Below are 27,223 nucleotides of genomic sequence, written 5' to 3'. Positions count from 1 at the left end.
AGGGACCTGGGGTCAGTGTCAGTGGGCACACGGTTCAGGGGACAGAGGCACAGGACAACAGGGAAGCTGGGAGGACTGCTGTGCGACAGGGGGAGGACAGGCTCAGGGAACCGACTCTCCACGAGGCACTCACCAACATCCTGGGAGCATACCACCATTCCCAGGAGATGATGGGCGAGATACTGGACAAGTTGCAGGATACCCAGTGGCTGCAGGAGGGACAATACCTGGGGATCAGGGAGGACCTGAAGGACATCCACACCACTCTGGCCACCAGTGCAGGGGTGCTGGCTAACATGGACAACACCATGAGGGAGGCTGTGGCACACCACCGGGCCCCTGACACTAGCCAAACCAATGAACAGCCCTCCACCTCCGCTGCCGCTAGTGGATAGAAGGCCCCACCACAGGAACAACAGGCCACCAGCACCCCTACCCCTGCAGAAGGAGAACCACACCACAAACAGCCCTGCAATCCAGGCAGAAGCCTGAGAACATTGCCAAGACCTCCACCAGGAAATACAACTTTCCTGATTGTCACCCTTGTGTCCCACTCTGTCATCCTGTCCACCTTGAACTGCCATTGCTCCACCTCCTATGCCCCCTTGGACAATGCACCTGTAATACAAATAGACTGGACTCTATCCGGGACATTCTTCCATCATCCCCCCAGCCCCTTGCACATTCCCTTCTACCTCTTAGCACATACATAAGCACCCTTTGAAAAAATACAAGTATCAAGTATGCGAAATGATTTAACTAAGTATTTGTTTAACTAGACTTAAACACTGCAATACAACTGTACAGTAATGTATACATAGGAATGACCTATAGCTGGCTGCAGTTAACACACCAGGTACCAGAGTGGGGCACAGATATCTGAAAATAGAGATGCCAAAGTGTAAAGTAAGTGTCCATAGAAGTGGGAGAATCTGCCTGCCATGTAGAATGTCAAATACAAAACTGTCAATGCAAAGTGAAGTTACAGTATCTTACCTGTGTGTCACTGAAAGTACTGTTGTATAATAACTGTTCTGTTGTCCTCATCCTCATCCTCTGCCTCCTCATCTTCACTGTCCACAGGGTCCACTACTGCCACACGCCCATCTCCAGCCTCATCCTCCTGCAGAAAAGGCACCTGGTGTCTCAAGGCAAGGTTATGCAACATACAGCACGCCACGATTATCTGGCACACCTTCTTGGGTGAGTAACACATGGATCCACCTGTTAGATGCAGGCACTGCAAACCTGGCTTTCAGGAGGCTGAATTTCCTCTCAATTATTCTCCTTGTTTGCCTATGTGCCTCATTGTAACGTTCTTCTGCTCTTGTCCTGGGATTCCTCACTGGGGTCAGTAGCCATGAGAGGTTGGGGAAACCAGAGTCACCTGCAATTATCGAGGTACACCTGTTATCCACACACTAACCCTTAGGGTCCACACCATACCCATACACCAACTTCTACTGGGTGGGAACCAGGGCTCACCTATTAGCCACACCGGGCGCCTCTGGAGTTGAGCCATCACATATGGGATGCTGCTATTCCTCAGGATATAGGCATCATGCACAGAGCCGAGCCAGGACACTTTGCATTGACATGGGAGATGTACTGGTCCACCAGGCACGCTATCTGCACATTCATCGAGTAAAAGCTCTCTCAATTTCTGAACACCTGTTCATTTCTCTGGGGGGGACACAAATGCAATATGTGTACCATCAATTGCCCTAATAATGTTGGGGATATGTCCCATTGCATTGAAGTCAGCTTTCACTGTGGCCAAATCCTCCACCTGGGGGGAAAACGATGTAGCTGTGCATGTGTTTAATCAGGGCAGACAACACTCTGGTCAGCACTATTGAGAACATTGACTGTGACATTCCTGCTGCCAAGCCCACTGTCACTTGGAAGGATCCAGTTGCCAAGAAATGGAGCACAGATAGGACTTGAACTAGAGGGGGGATCCCGGTGGGGTGACGGATAGCAGATATCAGGTCAGGCTCCAGTTGCCAACACAGCTCTCTGATTGTGGCCCTGTCAAGTCAATAGGTGAGGATAATGTGCCTGTCCTCCATTTTTGGCAAGTCCACCAGTGGTCTGTACATGGGGGGGGGTGTCTCCATCTCCTATTCATCCACAGCGGTTGTAATCTAGGGGGAAAAAAGGGGAGAAGCTGGTCAGTATTCCACATTTCCAAACACTACAATGCATTGCATGTTGTGACTGTCATAGTATGTCGTTTGATAGGCCCAAATGGTGCCTATATGTACTGTGATGCACTTAGGTGCCAGGGCCTGCACCCCCCTTATGTGGCGTCTGCCTGTCCTGTTTGGATGGACAAGTGGAAATGAGATAATATAGCTGACGTTGCGGGAGGCGGTCAAATACCGCCGTGCAACACCTCATTGGTTGTCTATGGGCCCTATGGATTACAGTGGCCAATGGTGATGTACGCCGGCGGTGACGGTACGCACTGCCGTGGACGTGACCGCCATTTTCTATCTGTTCACTCACTTGCTACCTGACCTTCAACAGGAGAGGACCTACACTGCAAGTGCTGCTATGACCTGTGTCTGGAATCAACAATGTCACTGGGGAAAGGGCCCCTGCCTTCACCGCTGTGGAGTTGGAGAGACTGGTGGAAGGGGTCCTACCCCAGTACCACATGCTGTATGGGCCTCCAGACCAACAGGTGAGTACACTGTGAGCACGATGCATGGGCCATGAATGTATGGATTGGTGTATGTGAAGGCCTCGTGTGGGGGGATTGGTGGAAGGGTTCTGGGAAGCGTGATGCATATATGGTGGGCAATGTCTATGAGTAAGGGGATGTGAGGATCATGGTGGGCCATGAGTGTAACAGGCCGGACATTATAACTGATACCATTTTCTATGTGTATTTTTCTGAAGGTCAGCACCCATCAGAAAAAGGGTATATGGCGTGCCATCGCCACGGACGTGCGGAGCATGGGTGTCTAAGACAGGCGGAGCACCCACTGTCGCAAGCGGTGGAAGGACCTGAGACGCTGGACAAGGAAGATGGCGGAGGCCCAGCTGGGGATGGCTTCTCAACGAGGAAGGGGTGCCCCTCGAACCCTGACCCCCCTGTTGGCCCTATCCAGAGCTGAATGGGTGCTTGAGGGCATCACAGCAGCCACAAGTGGGTGAGTACAGTTTCCAAATATACTACTTTTGCGTGGTGGGGTAGTATCCGAATGGGGGATGTGGGCCTGTGGGTGCCCCTAGGCCAGTCCGGACATTGCAGGGTATGTTCCATGTTGGGCAGGGGCTGATGAACACCACCTCCAACCAAGCTAGTTTGCATCCTCTACTGGGCAGGGGTCTGTGGGTCTCAGGTATGCTGCTATTGGCATTAGGTATTCCAGTCCATGGGCTGGTGACTAGCATTGTGACTAGTAGTGCATTGCCTAGTGCGTAGGGCTGTTCCCTGTGTGTGTGTCATGTTCGCCAATGGCGGTGTTGTTGCTGCCATTGACCAAGTGTATCCTTTGTCTCTTCCCCCCCCTTTTTGTCACTCTGTCCTTATGTGCATTAGCATCATCTGGCTGAGGAGCAGAGGCACCGGCGAAGGAGGGAGGTGCATCCCACAGGGCCCATGAGACCGAGTCAACCGACGGTGAGGGCACCAGTCGGGCAGAGGGTGAGGGGAGAACCACAGTGGAGACAGAAGGGGACAGTTCTGACAGTGATACCTCCTCCGATGGAAGCTCCGTGCTGGTGGCAGACACCTCTGTGCCCACCCCAACTCCAGGTACAGCCCTCACCCCCTGTACCAGCACCGCCCTCTCAGCAGCCCCTCAGTGAGTTTCCAGTGCCTGCTCACCCAGGAGGGAGGGCATCTCCTTCGCCCCAGGCACCTCAGGCCCTGTCCCAGTTAGCCCTGCTGCCCTGAGTGAGGAGGCTATTGACCTCCTGCGATCCATCTCTGTTGGACAGTCAACCATAGTGAATGCCATCCAAGGGCTGGCAGGCCACTTGCAACAAACAAATGCATTACTAGAGTGCATTCACTATGGCATGGCGGCCCAAGAGAGAGCAATCCAGGCTCTGGCCTCCTTCCTGATGGAAGGCCATTGTCCCTGTCTCTAGCCTCCCCCTCCAACTTCCTCTGCCCAGTCCCATTCCCCTCGACCCCAACCTATCCCAAGCACACATTCAGCCCAGCATGCACCCAAGACAACACACAGGAGTGGCTCAGACAAACACAAGCTACATACATCATCCCACAGGCACTCACACAAACACCATCCAGATGCAGACATAACAACACCCACTGCCTCCACTGTGTCCCCCTCCTCCTCGTCATCCACCACCACCCTCCCAGTAGCGTCTCCACTCACACCTGCTTGCACTACATCCTCATCCACTATCCCCCATTACCATCATGCCTATCACTACACACCCCTCACTGGCAGTCAACACCCCGCCATCCATGCACTCGTCCCCTGTGTCCTCTCCCACTGTGTCTGTACCACCCCTCCTAAGGTACACAAACGCAAGCACTCAGACACCCAACAGCCATCCACCTCACAACAGCATCCAGCCCATGCACCTGCACCCAAACACAGCAACCAGCAACTCCAACAACCACTCCCAAACCTTCACCCTCTTCCCTCCCCAGTGTCCCTAAGAAGTTTTTCCTCTCCGCCGTTGACCTCTTTCCTCCCCCTCCCCCTGTCCTTCACGTCAGGCCAGGGTGGTTGGAACCCAGGCTATCACCTCAGCCACCCAGTCCACAGCCACAGTAGTGTTGGCAGCTACTGCAGGTGAGAGAGGCTCCAGGGAACCAAACCATGAGCACTGACAGTGTGCCTGTACCAGCTGCCAAGGGAAAGGACTAGGAGGCCTCACCAGCTGCCAAAGAGAAGGGCAAGGAGGCACCACCAGCCGCCAAAGTGAAGGGCAAGGAGGCACCACCAGCTGCCAAGGGGAAGAGCAAGGAGGCACCACCAGCTGCCAAGGAGAAGGGCAAGGAGGCAACACCTATTGCCAAGGGGAAGGGCAAAGGGCCTGCACCAGCAGGCAAGATGAACAGGAGGCCTGGTGCTGTGACTGATTCTGAGCCCCCACCACCAACCATGACGGTTCAGCCGTCCGAAGCTGCTGGGGAAGGGCTGGAGCTTCCCCCCGCCACTGGCAACCCCGACACCTGCACCGCCACCAGTACCACTGCCAGCAGCAGCAGCCCCTGTGGGTAGCCGTCTAAGGCTGCAGGGGAAGGGCTGGAGCCTCCCCCACCACTGCCAGCACCGCCATCAGCACCGCCACCAGCACCACTGCCAACAGCAGCAGCCCCAGTGGGCAGCCGCCCTAGGCTACAGGGGAAGGGCTGGACCTTCCTCCCACCACTGCCTGCACTGCCACCAGCACCATCACCAGCACCACTGCCAGCACCAATGCCAGCAGCAGCAGCCCCAGTGGGTAGCCATCCAAGGCTGCAGGGGAAGGGCTGGAGCCTCCCCCCACCACTGCCTGCACCGCCACTAGCACCGCCACCAGCACCACTCCCAGCAGCAGCAGCCCCAGTGGGCAGCTGTCGGAGGCTGCAGGGATTGGGCTGGAGCCTCCCCCCACCACTGCCAGCCCCGACACCAGCACCGCCACTGCCACCACTGAGCAGCCTTCACCGCCGGCGGGCAGTTTGTAGTCCTACCTCTATGGGCTGTTCTGCATCCCGGACCCTGCAAATCCTGTGGGTCTGACACCCAGGTGAGAGACTGTGACCTTGCACTCCCCAAGATCTGCATCACAGGGCACAATGTCATCCACTAACCCCCTCCTTGCCAGGATTAAGCAGCACACAGGGCACAATGTCCCCTTCAGAACAAGTGGAGAAGCCATCCACTAACCACCTCCTTGCCAGGATGAATCACACAGAGCACAATGCCCCCTCCAGAACCAGTGGAAGAAGCCATCCACTCACCCCCTCCTTGCCAGGATGAAGCACCCAGGGCACAATGCCCCCTCCAGAACCAGTGGAGAACCCATCCACTCACCCCCTCCATGCCAGGATGAAGCACACAGGGCACAAGGCCCCCTCCAGAACCAGTGGAAGAAGCCATCCACTCACCCCCTCCTTGCCAGGATGAAGCACACAGGGTACAAGGCTCCCTCCAGAACTGGTGGAGAAGCCATCCACTCTAGAGACTGTGGCTTTGCACTCCCCAGGACCAAGCAGTGGGCAAACCACCCACTTGAGCGACTATGGCTTTGCACTCCCCAGGACCAAGCAGTGGGCAAACCACCCACTTGAGAGACTGTGGCCTTGAACTCCCCAGGACCAAGCAGTGGGCAAACCACCCACTGGAGAGATTGTGGCTTTGCACTCCCTAGGACCAAGCAGTGCGCAAACCACCCTCTTTAGAAATTGTGGTTTTGCACTCTCCAGGACCAAGCAGTGGGCAAACCACCCACTTAAGAGACTGTGGCTTTGCACTGCCCAGTACCATGCAGTGGGCAAACCACCCACTAAAGAGACTGTGGCCTTGTACTCCCCAGGGCTTCGCACAGGGCATTTAGCCTCCTCCAGATCTAGTGGTGTTGTACCATCTTCAGGCTGAGGTGCACCCCCATTCCCTGTCCCCCCATGAGGAGCCTGAGTATTTTTTTGACCTGATGCCCCTGCAGTGTTCTCTCCTTGTTGTTGCAGGAGTGAAGTGGGGCCTTGGCCTATGTGATATGGCCTCCGGCCCACGCATTGAGGACTGGGCAGTGTCCCTCCATTTGTATATATGTATATACTGTTTTGATTTTGAATCACAAATTTCTAGTATTTTATCTTACTACACTCACTTTAATCAATTCCTTTTGTCCTTGCATTATTCCTGAGGGGTACGGGTGCATCTGTTTGTGTGTATGGTGTTGGGTGTGGGGGTGTTGCGTGTTGCGTGTGTGTGTGTCACTCTCTTTTTCCTCCCCCCTCCCTTGTTTGCTAGGCAGCAGTATTCACCGTGGTCGTCTTCGCCGGCATTGATGTTCATAGTGAATGAGGAGGTATACAATCATGGGAAATATGTGCAACTCAGGCTACATGGCTTTGTGGTTCTTCCTTGAGTCTCAAGAGGTGCATCCTTTGCCTTCTGTGTTCTGTTTCCGCTATGCTTTTAATGTCGTTGGTACCCCCCTGAAAAAGGTGGCGGATAGGCCTGGCGTAATACAGTGGGTGGTACATTGTCTTCCACCTGGCTTTTGGCGGTTACCGCCGATGTGCTTGTTGCTACAGCCACAGTGCTCGGTGTGTTAAAGTGGCTGTCTGTGTGGGCAGTTTCCGCTGTGGTCAATATTTACTTTTTTTTTACTGCCGGACTGTTGGCGGTATTACCGTTGCTTTATCACCGACCGCCAGGGTTGTAATGAGGGCCTGAGTAGTGTAAAGGAGAAGGTGGAAATTGCAGTATTATGTGAAGTCTGTTGATAATTTTCTCTGAGACAATGGCCGCTCATGATTCATTGAGATCGACCTGTAGTTGGTGAGCATTGAAGGGCATGTGGGGGGTTTTTCAGCAATGGGAGGACATTGCCTGTTTCCAGACATCTGGGATGGTTGAGGAAGAGATGGAGGCATTCAGAATAGGTGTGAAGTCCTCTGTAATAGGCGTGGTGGGGACAGAGGTCCGAAGGGGCCACTGAGTGGGTGGACTTCCTCGTGGTGGTGGTTTATTCTGGTGTGATAGAGTTGGAGGTGGCTGTTGCTGAGGTGAAATCCTTCGCAATGAAAAATATTTATTTGCTTTAAATGATGCTTGCATCAATAATGTTCACTCAAAGTGGCACATTTGGTCATCAGGATCATTTGGTGGCAGTGTCTCAAGTTAGATTTGTGCGCGCACCAGCCTGCATTGTCCTGGCTCATTCTCCATTCTCCATTTGCACTCCAGTTGTTTGCAGTGGTGTTTTATGAGTCAGTGTCTCTCCATGTACCAACTGGCCTAGGGCTTGATCTTGTTGCATTGCTGTGTTTACAAGGGTGAGGGAATTGACACAGAAGGTGATCCAATAAGGTGTTTTAATTGGTTAAATTTGTGACCTGGTCAGTGCACTGCTCTGCTTCCCGTGGCTCCACCTAGTAAGTAGAGCCCACATCCCTCGCTCCTCTGAACACCTGACCCCTGTCAGGAGTTCGAGGCCCTCTTCCACCCACAAGCTTCTGCCTGCGCCTCATGCCTGGTGTCTAGTGGGAGAGGTCTGCTTTCCAACTAGGCTGCCCTCTGCCTCTCTCCTCCCATTTTCTGCTTTGCCCTCCATTCTGCTTTTACTTCTGTGTCTGTCCCTTGTTGTGCTCTTTTTGCCCTCTGACTCTCTCCTCCTATATTCTGCTTTGCCCTCCGTTCTGCTTCCACTTCTGTGTCTTTCCCTTGTTCTGCTCCTTTTGCCCTCTGCCTCTCTCCTCCTATTTTCTGCTTTGCTCTCATTTCTGCTTTCACCTCTGTGCCTGTTTCTTTTTGTGTTCCTTTTGCTTCGCGTTCACTCTTCCCTGTTTTTCTCTCACTCTGTTCTCTCTCTCTCACTTTGCTCTCCCCCTCCTCTCTCTCTCCACCGCCGCTGCTGCCCCTGCGGTCCTGCCCCCTCCTCTCTCTCTCTTGTGCTGCACTCCCACCACTGCTGCCCCAACTGCCCGCCCCCTTTTTCGCTCCGTTTTTCACCCCCGCTCCCGCCATCCGCATACACCACCAACTCATCCGAACCGCCAAGAGAACCGTCTTTAAAGACCGAATCAACAATGCACACAGCCACAAGGAGCTCTTCAACATCGTGAAGGAACTCTCCAACCCCAGCTCCAACACCAAAGATATCCCGCCATCTCAAGACCTCTGTGACTCCATAGCCTCCTACTTCCACTGCAAGATTGCAGACATCCACGACTGCTTCAGAACCCAGACCCCCCCGGCAACCACCAACACCACAGATTCTCCTGGACCCCCTTCACAACAGCGACACCATTGAAATCATGGACACCATCCACTCTGACTCACCATCTGACCCATGCCCTCACCACATCCTCGACAAAGCAAGCTCCGTCATCGCATTCCAACTACGAAATATCATTAACAGCTCCTTCGAGTCTGCCACCTTCCCGGAGAGCTGGAAACACTTGGAGATCAACGCCCTCCTCATAAAACCCAAGGCAGACCCAAGGACCTCAAGATCTTCCGGCCTATCTCCCTGCTCCCCTTCCCTGCAAAAGTAATTGAGAAGGCTCAACAGACAACTAACTTGCTTCCTCAAGGAGAATTGCACCCTGGACCCTTCCCAATCTGGATTCCGCAGCAACCACAGTACTGAAACTGCCCTCATCGCCGCCACTAGCGACATCAGAATTATACTGGACAATGGCGAAACTGTGCCCCTCATCCTCCTGGACCTCTCAGCCGCGTTCGACACCGTCTGCCACCACACCCTACACTCACACCTCAACAATGCAAGAATCCGTGACAGAGCCTGGATTGGTTCACCTCCTTTCTCACCGGCAGAAACCAGACAGTCCGCCTCCCCCTTATGCTCGGAGGCCACCAAAATCATCTGCGGTGTACTCCAGGGTTCGTCCCTCAGCCCGACCCTCTTCAACGTCTACTTGGCCGCGCTCGCTAACACCGCCCGATCCCACAACCTCAACATCATCTCATACACCGAAGACACCCAACTGATCCTCTCCCTCACCAAGGACTCCACCAAGACCAACCTCCATGAAGGAATGAAGGCCATCGCAGAATGGATGTGAAACAGCTGCCTCAAACTCAATTCCGACAAGACGGAAGTCCTCATCTTAGGCTCCACCCCCTCCACATGGGATGACTCCTGGTGGCGTGTCACTCTCGGAGCCGCTCTGACTCCCACCGATCAAACACGCAACTCAGTATTCATTGTGGATTCCTCATTATCCATGACCCAGGAAGTCAACACAATCTCCTCCTGCTTCAACACCCTCTGCATGCTTCGAAAGATCTACAAATGGATCCCCACTGAAACCAGAAGAACAGTTACCCAAGCCATCGTAAGCAGCTAACTAGACTACGACCAAACTCCAGAAGAGGCTTTAACGCACCCAGAATGCCTCCACATGCCTCATCCTGGACAACCCCCGCCACTGCCACATAACAGGCCATCTGAGAGACCTGCACTGGCTTCCAGTCAACAAGAGAATCACCTTCAAACTCCTCACCCACGCTCACAAAGCACTGCACAACACCGGACCAGAATACCTCAACAGACGACTCTCCTTCTACACCCAACCCAGCATCTCTGCTCCGCCGACCTTGCCCTCGCAACAGTCCCACATGTCTGCAGAACTACAACCGGCAGGAGATCATTCTCGCACCTCACTGCCAAGACGTGGAACATTCTTCCCACGCACCTGCATCAGACCAAAGACCTCCTTACCTTTAGGAAACTTCTAAAGACCTGGCTGATCCAGCAGTAGCAGCACCTCCCCTCCACCTCAGCACCTTGAGACCCTCACGGGTGAGTAGTGTGTTTTACAAATTCCTGATTGATTGATTGATTGATGGCATTAGGGAGGCTGTTGCTGTGTTTGGGTTGGTGGTGTTGAGAGTGGTGTTCCAGCCCTTGTCAGTGATGTTGTTCCAGTTTCTTAGGCTGATTTTGAAGTGGTGCGTGCACGCTGGACCCATCTGGGAATGCTGAAATTGAAGAGGGAGTTGTCTGTCCAAAAGACTGGTGTGGGCATGTTGACCCAAATGCTGGCAAAGGTGGTAAAAATAGGGTCAACGAGTAGTCCAACAATGTGGGTAAGTTCCTTCAATCATTGGGTGAGGCCTGGGCTTTAAAAGTCTTCAATGAGAGCTTTTGAGTTGGGGGCAGCGCAGTCTTCCAGGTGGAATTTCGGGTCTGCGAGTAGGATGTGATTGCATCAGGTTCAGAGGTATGGCAAAATCCATGATGGTGTAGGTGAAATTGGCGCATGATTCATTGGTCTGTAGATGATAGTGCTACTTAGAGTGAAGTTGGCTGTGTCATGGGGCTTAAACAACGTGTTCCATGTTGGAAGATGACATGTCAGTGGAGGTGGTGCATTTGACGGCATGCTTTTGAATGATGGAAATTCAGCCCCTAGGATTATGGAAGCTAACTTGCCTCACAATCTTGCAGCTTGGGGTGGGGGGAATGTCTATCGCCATGTTATGGGCCAATGCAGGGTTCAGCCAGGTTTCCGTTAGAGAAAAGTGGCCTGGTCATGTAGCATGGACCAGATTCCTGTGCCTTGTTTGGTGAGTGAGTGGGTGTAGAGGAGCATGCATGTGAGTGTAGAGTGCTGAGTGGGTATTTGCAGGTCTGCATGAGTATGAGACAGTAGGGCATTGGGTGCTGTTGGTGAGAGTAAGGTGAGTGTTGGTTGTGGGTATGTGCATGGAACGCAGGAGACTGGTGCTTTTTGTTTTGTGTAGTGTGACCGCGATGAGGCAGCAGTGTGGGGTGCAGCGGCCAGGGTTAAGGGTGCAGAGTATCACAGACAGGTATCAGTGGAAGGGCCTGAAAATGGGAGTGGTCCAGGCATGGACAGGGGGAGACAGGCTTGCCTTTAGCAAGACATGCCCACTACGGCCGCCATTGAGTAGGTCCTAGGATTAGGGAAGAGTGATGTCACTTCCTATGCAGATGGATAATGGGAAATCCAGTGATATCACTTCCAGTGCAGATGGATGATGGAAATTTATCAGCCTGTAACCTACAATAAATGCCTTAAGTGTTATGGAAAAATTAATGACACATTACAATACATGAAGACTATGGATTACTTGGAAGTACAAGTGTAAAAAATGTTTTGTTTTTGGAGAACATTATTGTTTTTCAAAATGTTATATATATATATATGTATATATATATATATATATATATATATATATATATATATATATATCTATGCAAGGGTACCTTGTAGTTACTGAAAGTAAAATGATCTACTGCTTTGAATGGGCTTGTCTATTTAATCTATATTTGTGCCATGGTTGGAGAGACCATAATTTCAGTGCCATGTAAACAGACCAGTGGTGCAGTGTTGATTGAGAGCTCCTATAAATGGATTACATTTTTTTTTAAAACATGAGCCTGACAAGACAGCTAAAGCTATCTTTACCCAGCCCTAAAAAGAATATTCCTAAAGAATTTCCCTCTTCATGAAAAATATCGAGTAATTTTTTCAGTCATTTTTGTTGTAGAAAAAATGTAAAGGATTTTAAAATGGGAAATGTTACTTTAGGTCCAGCAAAAATAGCGAGACCAGTCAGCACAAATTATTAAATGAACCTATACTTGTGAAACTAATGATGTCTTTAATGCAGGTTAATTAAATGGAGACAGGTTTATTATCATCTTAATAAAGTAATTTCTTATGAAAAGTGAAACATAATCATACTCAGGGCCTGTGCTGGTGGCGCCCAGTGCCGTAATCTTTTGTGGTGCTCCTCATCCCATGACCACCTCCTCGAATTCCCTCACTAACACCCAGCAAAAGTGCCCCTCATCTCTCCATTGTCCATCTCACATATATTTTATTTGTTTTAAAGTGCTTGTAAAGAGCCGCTTTACTAATCCACTCAGCTATCCACACTGTTCGTTACAACAATCATATAAAAAAAAATATTAAGCCTCTGCACTACTTTATGGTGATTCAAAACTGCCACTGGACAAAACTCCGATCTCTCTCTCTAGCAAGAACATTTATCACAAGAGTTATCTTTACATTTTAATTGCTTCCTGAAGGCTGGGCGCACAAAGAGCTTTTAAGCAGGTGCTTTTAAATCACAGTTTCGTAAGTTATTGCTAAACACCCCTTAGGTTACCCCTCCATCCCGGTCAGCACCTGGTGCAGCCGCACAGGTTGCACCGCCCTAAAGCTGGCCATGATCATACTTATAGAGTCTTGGTCAATAGGTCTGCAATTCTACCAGATCCGAGACAATAATGCTCCATTGGTTGTGACAGTCCAGAGGAAATTAGCTATTTACATTGCTAATAACTTTAGTGTAAGATGACACATCTACTTGAGTGTGGTAGTTACCTTTTGTGCAGCTAGGCCATGGAGGCAGATTTACTGGGGACTGTATAAATGCATAATTTCCCATTTCCAGTCCAATTGGAATTTCTGTTTTTTGCCACCCGATAAACTACTTTGCAGACATACACAAAGCCTTTCATGAATATAGAGTTTTATCCAGAGTTGGCCCTTTTTAAGCTTGGTTTAAATCAGTTCAGTAGTGATTAAAATATCTGGATTACTAAAGGGTGTGGATGGGTGAAAGGATTAATCATCTGTATGTTTGGACATATAGGGCCAGATGTATCAAGCTCCCGGTTTGCATTTCTTAAGTAGCGAATTTTAAGAAATCGCAATTTTAGAAATGCAAAATGGGATGTATCAAAATTGGGAGTCTGTAATAGCGATTTCTTAAAATTTGCAAACGCAATTTGCGTATTGCATATACCGAATTGCAAAAAAAATAGCAATTTGGTATTTGAAAATCGCAAATTGTGAAAACGGCAAACCGGAACAGGCTGATGACATCACAACCAGGAAGTGAGTCAGCCCATGTTGTTTCCAGGAGCCACACCCACAGGAGCAGGCAGAGAGACACAGCCAAGCACCATGGAGGCAGCCCTGTGAGCCAGCCAGGACCAAACAGCAACATGGCCAATGATGGGAATGTGAAGGAGAAAGGAGGCAGGAAACGCAAGCTCAAATTCAGTGAGCAGGAATTGGAGGTGCTCACTGAGGAGGTGGTCAGGAACCACAACAAACTTTTCGGGAAGAACTCACTCCAGGTACCTGAAAGTGAGGAGAGGAAACTGCGGTCAGACATCCAGACCAAAATATGCGCAGTGAGTGTTGCGCAGCGCTCTGTTGAGGAGATATGCAAGCAATGGTACGACTTGCGTTCCCATGCCAAAGAGAGGGTAGCCAGCAGGCTAAAGGAGGCAAGGACCACTGGAGGAGGACCACCCACTCAGACACCGTCCACACCAAAGGAAGACATGGTGGAGTCCACACTGCTTTCTGAAGCTGTCAGTGGTGTCACTGACATTGACACCTCAGGGACACCCAGCACCAGCAAAGTTAAGGGCAGTAATGATGTGTATCCCCATGTGTGCATGTACAAGCACCCCCTAGAAACTAGCATTGTGTTAAGTAGCCCATGCCACATCTTACATACAATGCAAAAATGCCTTATGGGAGTGGTAGTCCACACACCTAAAGTGTTAGTCCCACATATATAGCAAGTTAGTGTTCAGCCACACAGAGGAACAACACGAACGACTCATAGTGATACGATGTTAGTGTACATTTATTACTATTGTGCAACATTTTGTGAAAGACATGCTGCACATTGTCATTGTAGATGTCCTAGGCCCTACTGCAGTAGAAGGTGAAAATGTGGGGATAGCGAAACACAGCCACAGTCTGACTCAAACACCAGTGAGTCCTTGATTATTGCACCAACAAGACGCAGGGCAAGAGTGTTACCTCTCCCAGAGAATAACCTGGACTCAGATGAAATGCTGGATGAAGTACCCACACCATCCCCAGAGGTTAGATCCACAGGAAGACAGCAGTCCCTGCCCCAGTGTCAGTCCACTCCTCTCAGGAGGGTGTCACGATGCAGGCAGACAGTGCACAGAAGGAGAGGGCCCATAAAATTTTTGGCGGCCTTGAAGCTTCCATGCTGAAAGTGCAGCATCTTCAATGCAAAAACATGAGGTCAATGCACAAGCAGTTGGTGTCTGACAATGACAGTATGGGAGTACTGCACAAGCAGTTGGATGCACTCAATGAAAATATGGGATCAATGCACAAGCAGTTGGAGTCTCTGAATGAAAACATGTGCAAGCTGCATGAGGGACAGCAAACAGCAGCATAAAACACAAAGGAGATGACAAACGCCATCAGGGAACTCTGCACTGAGATTCATCAGGAGCGTGTCAGCCACCGTAGTTGCCATCACCAATTTATGGGAAGGTTTGAAGGGTTCTGCAGATTGGTCAATCGGCTTGCTAGCTCATATGCCTTGATATCACAACATGCTGTGGGCATATAGGTGGAGATGGCACATTGCTGTCGGGACGTTGCACAGGGATTGGTGCAAATCACCAATGTTCTGGATGCAATGCAGACAACACGGAGTGCTACAAAAAGCAAACTGGGTGATGGGGATAGTGCAGAGCTCTCTAGCCTCAGCAGTCTTACAGCCCCTGTGATGGATCCTAGGTGTCGCAGGTCCAGACACAGTACTGTCTTTGAACCCGCTACAAGAGGTGCCAGCGAGGCCACTGAGCACACAAGTGGAGTGCGTGACATAGGAAGAAATGTTGAGGGGTACAGGGGACTAGCTTAACATGTGGCAATACAGTTATACTATGATGCTAATAGTTTTACAATGTTACTCGCACACGTTTGCCTATAGTGCATAGCTAAGTCCCATTCACACATATGTTACTTGAAGTCAAGGTAATAAAGATGCTACCTACGGCAATACATAAAATTGAAGAGGTATTGTCATTATTTACATCAGAAATGGTTGCTTGTGATGTCAGAATGTCTTTGCCTGCCCTCTGCTGCACTGCTTCTGTCTACTGGGTGAAGGGGTGGTAAGGGATCACATTCCTCATCTGAGTCCGGCTCAGTGTGTTCCACAGGTATGCCCCTTGTTGTTGCAATGTTGTGCAACATAGCACATGTAACCACAATTTTGCAGGTCGTCTCAGGGCTGCACTGTAGTGCACCACCACTATTGTGGATGCACCTGAAGCGGCTCTGCAGCAGTCCAAAGGTCCTCTCCACAACACTGCGAGTTGCCCTGTGTGCAGCATTGTAGCTCCTCTCGGCTAGCATTGCAGGACACAGGTAGGGCATCAGTATAAAGGTCCGCACTGCGTAGGCACTGTCTCCTGGAATGAAAATAGAGAGTAAAATTAGTACTTGTGATATCTGACATCACGTTTACATCAATGCAACATTGTCAACTATTAGATTACCAAGTAGATATCCTTTGCCAAACTCCCCAGCTAGTATTCTTGTGTGAATTCTGATGTGGGGAAAGATGTAGGAGTCATGTGTGCTACCTGGATATCTGGCCATGAGATCAGTTATGATGTTGGAGACATTGCTAATCACTTGTATGTTAATGGAATGTGAATTCTTACGGTTCCGCTAAACATACTCGGTGGCCGATGGTGGACAGATAGAATATATAGATAGGTACATGTGTCCCATCGATGGCACCTATGACATTTGGGAATTGGGCAATCTGGTAGACATTGATTTTGTCTGTTGTAATTCCCGTGGGGTGTTATGAAATCTTATGTGCTGTTGAAATCTGCTCAGCATGGCATTGAGGAATACATTGAAACATCGTGCGAGGGCACTCTGTGATACCTCTCCTGCTGCTGCTATGTCACCTTGATAGCTGCCTGAGGCTAATAGGTGCAGGGAGCATAATACCTGTACATGGGTTGGTATACTATTGGTCCTGTGTGTGGTGCGCTGCAGTATGGGTTGTAGATCAGCTATCAGGTCCAGTATCATGGCTGAGCTTAACCTGTACTTCTCATATATCTGCTCCTCTGTCTGGTCAAAAAGGGTTATGCGCTCCTGTCTCCTCCTCCCTCTCCTCAAACCTGCCAGCATCCTCATTCTCCTTGCCATCATGTAGAGTGCAGCCATTTTGGAAGAGGTTGAGTCATTCTGGGCCTCTTTATATAGGTTGCACCTGGTGGTAAATTGCATGTGCAAAAGGCCATTCTGTAATATTCGCTATTTGCAAATTTTTGATGCATCACATAGCGAAACAGAATTTGCGTGTCCCAATCTGCGTATCGCAAATAGCGTCATGAATTTGCAGATCGCTATCTGCGATTCGCAAATCTAGGTCGCAATTTGCATTATGCAGATAGCAATTCGCAAAATCATGTCACTATTTGCGATACGCAGATTGCAACACGCAAAATCATGTCGCAGTTGCAAGGAATCGCTATTTTTGTGGTTCCTTATTTACGCACTGCGAATGCCTTTCATACATCGTAAAAAGGCATTTTTGCATTCGCAAACGGCTGAATTTTGCGATTCGCACCATTTACGAATGCAAAAAAGTTTGATCCATCTGGTCTTTAGCTCCTGGGACAGTCACTTTGATGCTGCCACTGGCTTGGATGACCTTCAGTTCTACCTGGAAAGCAAGTGGGTACTGGTCAGATATCTTGTCACTAAAAAGAGGGATCCGTGGAAGCACAACATATCTTATAGCTTGTGAACTCATGTAAGTGGTTCATACACATTTTACAATCCAGCCCTAAAGCATGACTGTGGAGTAAGCTAGAGAGAGGTAACTGAGTCTTAGGGTGTTCACTCATCAGCCAAGGGACACTGTTAGACCTGGCAGCTTTTTGGCATTTCTCCCTTGTCTTTTTGCCTTCTGACCTCCTGGTTTTATGGTGTACTGGACTTTGTTTTTGCTGGTTTATTGTCTCTGCGCACTGTACCACGGATAATCAGTGGTAAAGTGCAAGTGCTCCCCATATAAATTGTATTGTGGATTGGTTTATCCATGATTGGCATATTTGATTTACTAATAAGTCCCTAGTGAAGTGCATCTGAGGTGCCCATGGCCTGTAAATCAAATGTTGCTAGGGGGCCTGCAGCTGTGGTTGTGCCACCCATATTAGTAGCCCTGTAAACATGGCTCAGACCTGCTACTGCAGTGTCTCTGTGTGCAGTTTTAAACTGCCAATTCAACTTGGCAAGTGTACCCACTTGCCAGGCCTTAACCTTCCCTTTTAGTATATGTAAGGCACCCCTAAGGGAGGCCCTAGATAGCCCCATGGACAGGATGCAGTGTATATTTAAGGTAGGACATATACTAGTGTGTTTTATATGTCCGAACAGTGAAATACTGCAAAATTCGTTTTTCACTGTGCAAGGCCTATCTCTCTCATAGGTTAACATGGGGGCTGCCTTTAAATATCCTTAAAGCTCTTAAAGCTCAGATTCCCTTTGAGAGCAGATAAAAATCTGGAGTTTAGGGTCTCTGAACTCACAATTTAAAAACACATCTTTTAGTGAAGTTGTTTTTTTAATTTTCTGTTTGAAAATGCCACTTTTAGAAAGTAGGCATGTTCTAGCTGAAACCATTCTGTGACTCTGCCTGTGTGTGGATTGTCTGTCTGGGTCAGTTTGACAATTGGACTGCTTTGCACCTCTCTCTAGACAGTGACACAAAGGGGACTGGGGTGTAGCCTGCATATCCTGATGAGCCACCTGAGCTAGAGCGGAGGGAGGAATAGTCACTCACACCTGAAAGGACTGTGCCTGCCATCACAGAATGCAGTCTCCAACCCCCTGGTGTGTGTCTGGGGCCTGGCCTGGACAAGGAGGGATCTCACAAACACTTGAGACTTTGCTTTGAATTTGCCTACTTCAAAGGCAGAGAGGGGTATAAGAAGAAGAAGCAAAACCCCAGTCTTTTAGAATCTTTCTGGAATCAAGAGGAACGTCTGCCAAGGAGAAGAGCTGAAAAGCTGGAGGAGTACAGCCCCTTTGCTGTGTTGCTGTGCTGGACTGGCATGCAGTTGCTGCTTTTGCCTGAAAAGAGTGCAAAGGGTGAACTTTGCTGTGTATCCTGCTTGGGAAAGTTCTCCAAGGGCTTGCAGTATAGCTTGCCTCCTGTTGGAAGTCTCAGGGATATCAAAGACTTCAGTTTCAACTTCCTACAGCACTGAGAACTGTGTGTTTTGTGCTGTTCAAGGAGAAAAACCACTGCGATGCCATCAACGATGCAGCTGGCCTGCACTGTGACCTACCGATGCCGCCCGGAGCCACACTGCCCCACTTCGCACCACGACCCTGGTGTCACTGATGCCTTCATGGGACCACTTCACTGGCGCTGCTTGCACCGTGACCTATGCGCCCCGCACTCTGGCATCGCCTGCTCACACCGCAGCCTGGGCTTCCCTAACGACTCCGCTCCTGCTGATACCGGCGCAGTTGCCTGCACCATGCCTGTGGACACCGCTCGTAAGGAGCACAAAGCACCATCCCGCACTGCAGCCCCAGTTCACCGACACCAGCACCATCGACCCAGTGTGGTCAACAGACATCCCTGCCTGCACCGTGACCCGTAGACACCACCCAGAGCCGTCCCGTGCTGCACCACTGTCTTGGGTCTACCGACGACAGCGCTTCAGTAATGACAATGCTGCTGCCTGCACCGTCACCTGGTGACACCGCACATCGCACCGCCCCGCTTCACACCGCAGCCCTGGTTCCACTGATGCCGGTGGACGACCATCACTGAGGCAATGCCTGCACCGTGACCTGTGGGCACTGCACGTCGCACCGTCCTGCTTTGCACCGCAGCCCCGATGGCACCCATGCCAGCGCTACTGACTTCATCAGCCCAGAGTTTGATCAGCAAAGCGTATGACTTCAAGGGCCCAACAACTCCTGCACCGACTCCAGAACCGATACCGGGGCGCCAGCGACCCTGCTGTCCGGGGCTCACCATGAGGATCATGACACCCTGCAAATCCAAGGTACTGTTTGCGGGTCTTCCCGACACCGTAGCTGGCCCGCGACTCAGCCAGGTGGAGCTAACGACTTCAAGGAACTGTCTTTTTAAGATAAATCTTACAAAATTCATATCTTTAGCACTGTGTGTTGAATTTTTATTGCTTTGGTCTTGTTTTACACAGATAAATATTGGCTAGTGTTTTAAAGCTGGTGTGGTGTTCTTTTGTATTGTTTTCACTGTATTACTGTGTGTTATGTGCAAGTACTTCACACATTGCTTCTGAAATAAGCCTGACTGCTTGTGCCAAGCTACCAAGGGGGTGAGCAGGGGTAATCTGAGCAGTATCTCCTTTATCCTGACTAGAATAAGGCTCCCTACTTGGACAGGATGCAAACCGACTGCCAACTAGAGACCCCATTTCTTACAGACACAAAAGGGATCAAAGGAATCGGAGGGCTACATCCAAGCTGTGGTTTTTGCAATTGGCTCTTGTGAAGGCCAGGAGTGCCTTTACCTTCTCTAGTCACGGAAAGGTAAGAAGGTTGGAAATGGCAGTTCTACACGCTTATGGGATTCTCTGCATTGCAATTTCAAGACAAGGGAGGGTGTAAAGGTAGTAAATTCAGGCCTTGGGGTGAAAGATAAAGGAGGGTGATAAAATGGGATGGGAGAGAAGTGTAAAGGTAGGTGAGGTAGGAGGATGGATACAGGAGAAATAACTGTGCATGAATGAAGAAAGTGTGACTGGAGGGTGAGATTATGGATGAAAAGACAGAAAAAAATGAAATAAAAGGACAAGAAGAGTGAATGAGATGGGAGAAATGAAAGAAATAGGGCAAAAGATGTTAACATAAGCAAACGAGATAAATAGAGTGACTGAGAGCAGAATGGTGAGTATCAGAGGACTCAAATAAATATGGAATTGAGCGTTTGGTTTTTACCATAAAAAATATTTTGGCTGATCTCTGCCTCTAAACACTTTCATGCTCTAAGTGAGGGAAGGTCTCTGTAAAGGTATAGCCTGTCATATACAAGGTTCACTATACCAAAATAGCTGGAGGTGCCATGTTAGAGGTACCTTGATTTATGAGAGCAGTAATGGGTCACATTACTGATGCCTTGTGATGCGTGGTCATGGCCTGTGTCCCGACACAAAGCTGTCCAGCAAAGTGAGTACTGGCATCCCAGAGCGCAGGTATTCCTTAGTCAATCTTCCTATATTTTGACTTGCCTCATGAACTGCTTTGCTAGTAATGAAAAAGTCACTGTCTTGCCCTGGACGGGAACGGATATCCCTGTACAGGCACATGTTCAGAGATATTGTGTCATGCCTCCCTGGTGCACACACAGTTACAAAGTCAGCTTACTATCTATAACATGCAGATAGGTTCCTGGTCTCTATTTTCCAAGGATTCTTTATTATTTTCTTTCTTCTCACCACCATTTCTTTATCTTTGGCAATATCATCTTGTCATTATATTCCTTGTTTCTGTCTTAATGTTCTATGATTCTATGCCATTATTTCCACTTGTTTTTTTTTTTCTTTTCCAACAATTCTTAACATCTCTATCTTGACCTCTGCCAGTACTTCCCCATCAGTAATAGGAGACTACTTTAGAATGCTAACATGAGAGCAGGGTAATATGCTCCCCCAATGACTGTGGTTAGAAGCCCATAATACATACACTCAGTCTGCTGGTTTAGTAATTTTACTGATGAAGTCAAAATGCTTACTGCATTTTGCATTGTAGCACTTTAGCACTCATTGGGTAAAATTGTTGTAGTACCATCCCACTGACCCCCATGGAAAGAAAAAACTGGATCTTTGATACATCCTTGCTTACAACAGTTAATATATTGGCTTAACAATAAGCAAGTCAGAGCATCATAATATATGGGGATGTTATCAGAAGTAGAATTGCTTACCAAGTTTGCTATGGAGCAGAAGTTGTCTAAAAATATAGATTTCCATTTGTTTTATGGTGAACATCTATTGTGTGAGACAAGGCTTCAGCATTATATTGTGACCAATCGAGATACAGCAATTGAGCTGTCCCTGCACACAATGCTCCTCTTGTAGCTTCCACCTGACCAGTATCCATTCTTTGTGTCAGGGAAGCAAGAATGCATCGCTGTCCTCCATGCTGCACTTTCATAGTGCATCCGTGCAAACTGGTACGAAATCTTCCCACGATATAAACACTAAAATAATTGGCACAGGCAATACTTGTTTCAAAACACAATATGCTATGTTTTGGTAAGTCATGTTATATTATGCTATGTTTTATATTATGTTATGATATGTTATGTTATTTTTTAATGTATATTAGGTTAAGCTAAGTTAGGTTATATATGTTTCCATAGCTCACACCTCACCTGGGAGGGTATCCTGGGGCTGAATCAGGAGCTCAATGGGCATGAGCCAGGGCAGGGGCTAGATGAAGAGCCTGGTCTTCAGTTTCTTGCAGAATTCAAGAACTAAGGAGGTGTCTCTGATGTGCAGGGGAAGGTTACTTCAGGGGCTACGTGGGAAATGGCATGGCCACCGTCTCTGGTTCTACATACACAGGTGTGCGTGAGTGCAAATCTGGCTGAGCAGAGGTGTCTGGTAGATATATGAAAGTCTATGTAGTTGTTGAGGTATGTGGGGGCAATCAATCAATCAGTACTTGTAAAGCGCTGCCTTTCACCCATAGGGTCTCATGGCACTGTGGTGGGCATGCTGATCATTCGAAGAGCTAGGTCTAGAGATCCTTCCTGAATTTTTTCAGTGATGCGATCTGTCTGAGTTTGAAAGGAAGTGTGTTCCATGTCCTGGCTGTGAGGTAGGAGAAGGATCAATGGCAGTGTGAATACAGAAGTGTAGTCACACAAACTACTAGAACAAAGTTTGCTTTCGGTTTTACATATGAAAGCAGTCACAGTTTTCGAAATATACTATGTTGTAGTTATATTCATGCTCTAGGCAATACAGCTGTTTTAGGGATAACAGCACTTTTGTTTGGAGGTGACTAGGTCAATCCTACAACAAGTTGCAACTGTCATCCCAACCCTCCCAGCTCACAACGAGTACCTCACCAAAAACCCAAACAGTAGAAGCTGATTTGTGGCAGCCTTTAAGTGTGGACTGAAGAGTGCAACATCTCAGGGGAGTTGTGGTTTAATGGAGATTACACTTTTCTCACATGAGCTACCAGCCGCATTCACACACAGGCGATGAAGGCTATGCAGTAAAGTTTTCAATAGATTTTATTAACAAGACTGCAATCTACTGAAAAAATGCATGGGTTACAATGATTAGGATAATGAATGATGCAAGAAACAGAACTGTAAAAATTAGACTCATGAATATAGAGACCCCCACCATCTTGCAATAACATAAGATGTGAAATAGGGGTGAAAATGGGCCCTAAAACCCTAGCATGATGAACCTAATCTCTAACATAAAGAGAGCTAGGTGTGTTAAACCTAATCTGCCAGTACCAGGTCCATGAGGAGAGACCCCCAACCCTAGTTACCTTGGAATGAAGTCTCTAGATCAGACTCAATGGGGGCAAAAAGGATGGATCAGCATCAAGGAGATTTGTAGCATAGATGGCATCGATGGCATCTGGTAGGAATCCTTTTGATAACCCTGGCTGCGTGAGATGTACTTCTACAGATATTGAAGGACTCCTGACACAAGTATGTTCCCAAACAATAAACAAGAAGGCATGCTTGGGGCGGTAATTATATAAACAGTTCCCTGAAAAGGTACATTATGCTACTGTCGAACATAAGTGGGAAAGTACATATTGTGCATACCTACATTTATCACTTATCTTTTACACTGGCAGTGATGCCTTCACAGAGGGGCACTGATAGTGTGAAATTAAAACATCTTCCAAACTATAAACATAGCAGCCATTTTGGAAGAAATTATTAAATAATTGTGCTAAAACATAGCAGGCAAAGTAGGTTGAAAGTCACTAGGTGATGGGGGCACAGACCTGCAAGCCAGAAGGCTAAGCTAAACTCCTGATTTCAGTTAAAACTAAACAGGATCCACTACAACTAATGCATTATGTAAAAGTTTAAAGCATAACTTCTGAGTGGCTGCATGTCATGTGTGACACCTTCATCGAATCCTGGTATTTTATCCAAAATCAAATAGTACGCTCTGAATTTTTAACACTATTATAATAGATTGTAACATGGTGTTTTCTGAAAAGTGAAGACTTGCTGACGGCATCACATATGACTTGGAGCCACTTGGCAGTGTTATAAAAACAAAACGATATGTAGTTTGAAAGTTTTTGCACATCCCCATCAGTAATTTATGTGGTTTATCTTGGAGACCCGTTTTGTTTTCAGATTTTGATCTGAAACATCACAATTATACATTATTAAAACTCTCATTGAATGCCCCCTCATCAATAACTGCACTTGATGCACTAAGAACCTATCTAGACACTTGTGTCTAGAAGTGCTTTAATGGTTCTGTACAGGGATAAATCAAAGGTTTAATAGTCAAGTAATGGGGAGGACTGAGATGGCATTTTGAAGTTAAGAACTTAGGCTGATAGAGGTAGCTATAGCAGAGCAGCTTAGGCTGAACTAGGAGACATGCAAAGCAACTACTATACCACTTATATCACTTAGCAATATTCAGAGTTACTAAAAATAAAGGTACTTTATTTTAGTGACAATATGCCAAAAGTATATCAGAGGATATACTCCCTTAGGAGGTAAGTAATATACACAAAATGTACACACCATCCAAAATCAGGTAAGTAAACAGAAAGTAGTGCAAACACTGTAGAACACAATAAAATGCAATAGGAGACAATAGGCCTAGGGGCAACACAAACCATATACTCCAAAAGTGGAATGCGAACCACAAATGGACTCCAGGCCTAGTGTAGTTTGTAGAGGGTCGCTGGGAGTGTAAGAAAACATTAAGAGTGTCCAAGATACCCCTCCCCAATACCGTAAATAGTAGGAGTAAAGTTACCCTACTACCCCAGAAAGACAGTAAATTCGAGATAGGGGATTCTGCAAAGGCAACAACTGACTGCAAAGCACTGAAGACGGATTCCTGGACCTGAGGACCTGCAAAGGAAGGGGACCAAGTCCAAGAGTCACTCAAGTGTCCAGAGGGGGCAGGAGCCCACTAAACCACGGGCGAAGGTGCAAAAGGGCTGCCTCCAGGTGGAAGAATCCAAAGATTCTGCAACAACAGAAGGTGGCAGGAAATTCTCCTTTGGTCAGAAGATGTCCCACGGCATGCTGGAGGATGCAGAGTTGTTTCCACGCAGAAAGACAGCAAACAAGCCTTGCTAGCTGCAAGAGTCGCGTTTGAGGATTTTGGGTGCTGCCAGGACCCAGGAAGGACCAGGAGGTCTCCCCTTGGAGGAGGAGACAGAGGGGGCGCTCAGCAATACAGAAAGCCCACACAAAAGCAGGCAGCACCCGCAGAAGCACCTGAACAGGCATTCAGAAGATCTGAGCACAGCAGTCATCTCAGCAAAACAAAAGGGAGTCCCACGAAGTTGGAGTCCAACTCAGCGAGTTGGGCAATGCAGGACAGAATGCTAGGGACCTGGGCTAGGCTGTGCACAAAGGAAGTCTTGCAAAAGTGCACAGAAGCCCTAGCAGCTGCAGTACATGCAGTACACAGTATTACTGTCTGGCGTGGTGATGCAAGGACTTACCTCCACTAAATTTGGACAGAAGGGCCACTGGACTATCGGGGACACTTGGATCCAGCTCCTGTGTTCCAGGGACCATTCTCGTCAAGATGATAGGGGACCCAGAGGACCGGTGATGCAGAAGTTTGGTGCCTGTGTTGGCAGGGGGGAGATTCCGTCGACCCAAGGGAGATTTCTTCTTGGCTTCCAGTGCAGGGTGAAGGAAGATAGCCCTCAGAGCATGCACCACAAGGACACAGTCAAGAAAGCCGGCAGGATGAGGCGCTACAATGTTGCTGGTAGTCTTCTTGCTACTTTGTTGCGGTTTTGCAGGCATCCTAGAGCAGTCAGCGGTTGATCCTTGGCAGAAGTCGAAGAGAGAAGTGCAGAGGAACTCTGGTGAGCTCGTGCATTTGTTATCTGATGAGAAACCCACAGGAGAGACCCTAAATAGCCCTCAGAGGAGGATTGGCTACATAGAAAGGTAAGCACCTATCAGGAGGGGTCTCTGATGTCACCTGCTGGCACTGGCCACTCAGAGCTGTCCATTGTGTCCTCACACCTCTGCCTCCAAGATGGCAGAGATCTGGGACACACTGGAGGAGCTCTGGGCACCTCCCGTTGGGAGGTGCTGGTCAGGGGAGTGGTCACTCCCCTTTCCTTTGGCCAGTTTCACGCCAGAGCAGGGCTGGGGGGATCCCTGAACCGGTGTAGACTGGCTTATGCAAGAAGGGCACCATCTGTGCCCTTCAAAGCATTTCCAGAGGCCAGGAGAGGCTACTCCTCTCAGGCCCTTCACACCTATTTCCAAAGGGAGAGGGTGTAACACCCTCCCTCAGAGGAAATCCTTTGTTCTGCCTTCCTGGGACTGGGCTGTCCAGGCCCCGGGGAGCAGAAACCTGTCTTGGGGTTGGCAGCAGCAGTAGCTGCAGAGAAAATCCCGGAAAGTTAGTTTGGCAGTACCCGGGCTCTATACTGGAGCCCTGGGGATGCATGGAATTGTCCCCTCAATACCAGAATGGTATTGGGGTGACACTTCCATGATCCTAGACATGTTACATGGCCATGTTCGTAGTTACCATTGTGACGCTGCATATAGGTATTGACCTATATGTAGTGCACATGTGTAATAGTGTCCCCGCACTCACAAAGTCCGGGGAGTTTGCCCTGAACAATGTGGGGGCACCTTGGCTAGTGCCAGGGTGCCCTCACACTAAGTAACTTTGCACCTAGCCTTCACTTAGTGAGGGTTAGACATATAGGTGACTTATAATGTACTTAAGTGCAGTGTAAAATGGCTGTGAAATAACATGGATGTTATTTCACTCAGGGTGCAGTGGCAGTCCTGTGTAAGAATTGTCTGAGCTCCCTATGGGTGGCAAAAGAAATGCTGCAGCCCATAGGGATCTCCTGGAACCCCAATACCCTGGGTACCTAGGTACCATATACTATTGAATTATATGGGTGTTCCAGTGTGCCAATCAGAATTGGTAAAATTAGTCACTAGCCTGCAGTGACAATTTTAAAAGCAGAGTGAGCATAAACACTGAGGTTCTGGTTAGCAGAGCCTCAGTGATACAGTTAGGCACCACACAGGGAACACATATAGGCCACAAACTTATGAGCACTGTAATCCTGGCTAGCAGGATCCCAGTGACACATATCAGACATACTGACAACATGGGGTTTTCACTATGAGCACTGGGCCCTGGCTAGCAGGATCCCAGTGAGAGAGTAAAAACACCCTGACATATACTCACAAACAGGCCATAAGTGGGGGTAACAAGGCTAGAAAGAGGCTACCTTCCAACAAATATGGAAAGCGCCCCCCCCAACATGGGGGGAGTGTGGCCCCTTAGGGGTTGGGGACGCCAGGGGCCTGGCCCTTGCACTAGTTGTGCGCGAGCTGGCCTGCGGCTTCCGCTCGCACGCCTCGCGAGGCGTGCGAGCGGAAGTAATGCCGCACTCGAGACGTTGTTGGTCTGCAGCAATGCCGGACCGGTTTGGGCATAAAAGCACCCC

This window comes from Pleurodeles waltl, chromosome 11 (assembly GCF_031143425.1).
Source record: "Pleurodeles waltl isolate 20211129_DDA chromosome 11, aPleWal1.hap1.20221129, whole genome shotgun sequence".
NCBI lineage: Eukaryota > Metazoa > Chordata > Amphibia > Caudata > Salamandridae > Pleurodeles > Pleurodeles waltl.
Note: the sequence above shows the minus strand (reverse complement) of the source record.